The sequence below is a fragment of the Cervus elaphus genome, chromosome 27 (assembly GCF_910594005.1).
Source record: "Cervus elaphus chromosome 27, mCerEla1.1, whole genome shotgun sequence".
Lineage (NCBI taxonomy): Eukaryota > Metazoa > Chordata > Mammalia > Artiodactyla > Cervidae > Cervus > Cervus elaphus.
Genome location: NC_057841.1, coordinates 62959613 through 62964507, shown reverse-complemented (window position 1 = coordinate 62964507; position 4895 = coordinate 62959613). Strand labels below are relative to the sequence as shown.

Sequence of the window (4895 nt, the reverse complement as noted above, 5' to 3'; positions counted from 1 at the left end):
CAGGCCAAGACTGAACCCCTCTGCCGTAGCCGTGGGTTATTTCGTCTCCCTTTCTCAGTGGAGATGGACATCAGTTGGTCCCTAAGTCTCCCCAGGTGGCACTAGTGGTAAAGTAACCACCTGCCAATGCAGGAGATGTGGCTTCCATCCCTGGGTCGGGAAGATTTCTCTGGAGGAGGAAATGGCAACCCCACTCCAGTATTCTTGCCTGGAAAAATCCCATGGACAGAGGAGCCTGGTGGGCGACAGTCCACGGGGTCACAAGGAGTCAGACACAACTGAGCGACTGAATACAGACACACACACACGTCTGCAAAATAGCCCCCAAGGCCTCGGAGCCCACGACTGTCAAGCCGCTCCTCAACCTCTCCCTCCAGTGATCCTCATCTCTGGGACCTTCCTCAACTGGCGGCTGTTTGTGAAAACTGAACTCTAAGCCAACCCTCGTCTTGGAATCGTCTCTGAGTCTGTCTCACCCTAGAGAAGACAGAAGTGAAATCACTGCTGATGCAGCAGGGGGACAAAGCCAGGGCCTGTCGCAGCCCAGATTGCTGCACCCTGGGGAGAACGGGGCCGCCTCTGCGTCTTCAGGAGGTCTCATTACTCCGAAGAGAGCACTGCTCCTGCTGGAGGGGACGCCTGACGAGGTGCAGCCAACACCATGCCGTCACACGGGGCGGACACAAACATCCCAGCGCGTGAGACCGGCTCCCTGGGGAGGTGCAGCCAGCAGGGCAGGAGCGGCCTTGCCAGCAAAACCAGCTGTAAACAAATCAAGGGAAACAGGAGCGATTCTTTGTGTTCATGGAGATTCCCAAGGCCGCGAAAGCTGAGAAGCACCACACGCGTCTCACGCATCACGGGAGGACCAAGCATCAGACACAGAGGACAGGCTCTTGCAGCGCGTCTCACTCTCACCAGCGGAGAAGAGGCCCTTCCCGCAGCCCCACCGCCTCGTGCAAGTTGGAAGACACTCAGAGCAGACAGGGGCAGATAATCTCTTTAATTATTTAAAGTTATTTAACTTTAAAGCAATCACTGTAATTACTCAAGTTCTGCCTCGGTGTTCTCCTCCTGTGAGGGTTTTTGAGGGGTCCCAGGAGAAAACACTTTCCTGCTTGCCTCCTTCACGGGCCAGTTGAGAAAGAGATCAAGAAGGCGGGCAGGCGGGGCTGCGTCACCGTGAGTAAGCTGACCCCGAGCGCGCACTTGTATCACTGAGCAATGAGCCTCCCAGCACTGAGGCCCGTCTCACAGCTGGACCACCGCAGCCTCCCCCCCGGCCCGCCCACCCCCGCCCACCCCCGCCCACCGCCCAGCTCGTGTCCCCTGCAGGCAGGGTGTTTCCGAAAGAGGAAAACAGAGAAGGGCTGTGCCAATCACACGTGTTTGTTCTCTCCAAATTTCCTCTCGGTCAAACCACTCCATCCCCTCTGAGCAGAGGGTGGCATAGCTCAGGGTGTTACGTAACGAACAAACGAATGCTATGTATGCAAATGGAGGTGTGCATCGCATGCCTGGGTATCCAAGTGTGTGTGTGAACGTGCATGTACACAGGTGTGTCTCGAGAAAAAGTGTGCACCCTTATTGAGCTCTGGAGCCCGGTGGGCACTTGAGCAGACTCATTTCAACAAACATCCCTTGAGCACCTGCAACGACCAATGACTGTGGCAACTGTGAAGAGGAGTATCACGTTGCTCTAGATGCAAAAAGCTTACACGCTGGTAGGAAAGATAGATACGTCAGCAACCGTTTGTAGCACAAGATCAAAGACACTAAACACAGTAACAGCACAAAAAGAGGGGAGCTGTTCTCCCCGTAGGATGGCAGGGATATTTGAGGCCAGCTGGAGAGATGAGAGGCATTTGGGGGCACCCCAGGAGCTCAGGCCACAGGCGGCAACAGAGGGCAGGCTTAAGCCATGAGTCACTCGTGCCAGGGCAGACATTAGCATGAGACTTACCGCATCAGATCTGGTCAGGGATAAGACCAGGCCTTCTTACACAGGGCACACCGTAACGAATGACGCAACGCAGGGAACTCTGGCTTGTCCTAAGAAACGTGGACTTCCTTTTTTAAGGCAAAAGGAAACCATTATGTTCAAGCGGAGAAAGGCAAGGGCAAGAGTGGGGCTGGGAGTTTTGGGTGAAGAGGTGACTGCGTTGACTTTGGGGAGAGAAAACGAGGGCCTAGGCTCGGTGCCAGGAAGGGGGGGGGGTCCCGGAGGTGACACTTACAGACACGCCTGTGAGGGGGCTTGCGGACCTGGGGACTGCCCGCGTGAGGACGGCTTGCGCCCCGGAGGAAGGCGCATGCGCTGAGGAGGATGCATCCGTGTCTGCCCGGATGGTCCCCCGGAGCCCAACGCTGTCGCCCGAAGCCTCCACAGAGGCTGACTTTGGGGATCGGGTCCTCTTGCTGGTTAGGCAGCAGAGAATGAAAGGCTTCTCTTGTCACTACGCTTCACAGTGAGAAAACTGTTCTCTTTGGGAGGAGGTCAATTCCTCGCTCATTTGGAGCCTTCTGTCTCTAATGAATTCATCTTTCAAGCTCAGGCGAAGACTCGGTCTGAGCCCTCGGAGGGGGCCCTGAGGAAGCAGGGCTCCTAAGACCAAGGAAGCATCGCTCCTGCGCTGGTTCCCTCTGCTCAGAGTCCAGCAAGTCACATCCAGACACTGCAGGGGGCACGTCCAGGCGTGTATGACCTGAGACAGAGACAAAGGGACCGCTACCCCATCGGCTGTGAAGAGGCACGTTTGTGTCTAAGGAAAAGTCAGGTTCCAGGAATGGACAGGCTGCCTGGTGCCTCTGGTCAGCAGATGAGGCTCTGAGGACTTCCCTGGGGTCCAGTGGCGAAGACCCCGCACTCCCAAATCAGGGGGCCCAGGTTTGACCCTTGCTCAGGGGACTAGATCCCACTACCTCTGCTAAAAGACCTCACGTGCCCCAACTACGGCCCTGGAGCAGCCAAATAAATAAATCAGTACTTAAAAACCGATGAGGCCCTGCTGGGGCAGCCGGGAGGCAGAAGAGGGGAAAGCACCCTCCATGTGCCGCGTCAGCCTGGAAGGACGGGGAGGAGGCCTCAGTGCAGGAGTCTGTAGAACCAGGGGCCAAGGCCAGGATGAAGGTGGAAGGGCCGGCAGGATAGCAGCTGCGGTGGATTCCAAGAATGAAGAATGGCCAGCCAGAAATACGGCGGCTGACAGTCCGTAGTCGGGGCCTCCCCAGAGCAGGGACCTGAGAACTGAAAGGGGCTAAACAGTCAAAGACCCAAAAATGCAAAGGCCAACGGGCTAGTGCGGGTGCACTGGTCCTAAGGGGTGTGGCACCCCTGGAGAAGCCGATTAGCAGGCACTGGGTTCACTGGCCTGTGTAAGAGAAAGTGGCTGGGAAGTAAGCTGTAAGCTCCTAGAAGGCAGAGAGCAGAGGTGAGGGCTTCATCTGTAAGCAAGTGACGGGTATTGATTGACCAATTGCTTACATAAGCCTTGCAAGAGAACAGCCTCTGAATTGCCACTCCATACTTTTGCGAAGGCTTTGATTTCTCTAGTTTCTCTCTTCTTCTCCCCCGGCAGCGGTGACTGCTTCAGCAGCCTGAAGCTGCTGCTGTCTCAGCAGCATTGCTGAGAAGGGCATCAGAGCATCTCGATGTCGGGCTGAGCTCACTCAACCAGATTAATTTCTTAGATGTTCAGCAGGATTTCAGGGAAAGTCACCTTTCGGTCGGAACAAAAGGCAGATAACTCACTTTATCCATGAGTCTCTTATCTTGTTGACAAACTCCAACTCGCATCCATTCCAATTTTCATGGCAATTCGAGAAATTGCTAGAAGAAATGTGGACTTGGGAAAGACACAGCTTGCTCTTGTTATCATGTGCAGTCCCCGTCGTCCTAGCAGTTTCTGAGTCAGTTAGGTGGGGATTACAGAAACAGAGTGATTACTGTGTCCCCTAAGCCTCTCACTGGTTTTAAAGACATAGCTGGTTTCTACTTTATTTATGGAAACTTTAAGAATTATCTCCAAAGGCCAAGAGTCCAAGAAGACATGCAGGCTCTTAGAGTTTGACAGGACATCTGGGGGTCACCTAACCCACTCCTGTGTCAGGGGGGTGAGCTGAACTCAGAGAATGACCCTGGCCTAAGGTCCAATGAATTGAAATGTCAGCAACTGGACCTGAGCTTCTCATGTTCCAAATAACATGACTTCTCATTGACAGAAATACTTGCAGTGGGTCCAAATATTAAAAAAATGAATGCAAAAGAAGAGATGAAAAATGTAATAAGAAGTAATCAAAACCAAAAAAAAAAAGAAAAGGAAAAATAAGGAGAAAAGTCTGAAACGAAAAAAGGCATTTGCTGCCTAGACCAGGTAATCGTTCCACTGAACACATTTTTGCGTCCATAACACAAAGCACTCTCAAGTTGTCTATACATGTGGATCTCAAAAGGTACTTTATGTTCCTTTATTCTCTGCAAAAATGACAAAGTTATAATCTTTTTCTGAGCAAGTAAGGACCTTCCTTGGCCTCCATCCTTTGAAAACTCAGTATTAAGTTTCACCCTTCACCTCTCTCAGTTTTTCTCCCAAGAACAAAGAAAAATTATAAAGCATTGTGCTGACAATGGAAATGTAACCCCCTTTTAAAAAAAAGTCCTGTTTTTTTTTGTTGTTGTTGCTAGGGTAGAAGACTGCGTGTGCCATAACACTCTGTCCCATCTGGCTGGTTTTTCAGACTTCTCTGGGACTCTTGTTTTTACAGTTGAGCAATTAATTCTCTCTAACGGGAGCTGCTGAAATAAAGATTTCAGAGAGAGCAGTTCATGACCTTATGCCTTTGTGAATTGTACTGAACACTGAACTTCCTGCATCACTGGGAGAGAAAAATCTATT

General features: G+C 52.1%; 1 long non-coding RNA gene across 1 annotated transcript; it reads right to left on the bottom strand.

Moving 5' to 3' along the window:
• Positions 1-264: 264 nt before the first annotated feature.
• LOC122685010 lies at positions 265-3871 on the bottom strand. The gene is made up of 3 exons (XR_006338217.1): positions 3752-3871; positions 1964-2070; positions 265-762 (listed from the first exon to the last, which is right to left on the bottom strand). It is a non-coding gene; the product is annotated as an uncharacterized LOC122685010 (long non-coding RNA).
• Positions 3872-4895: the final 1024 nt, after the last annotated feature.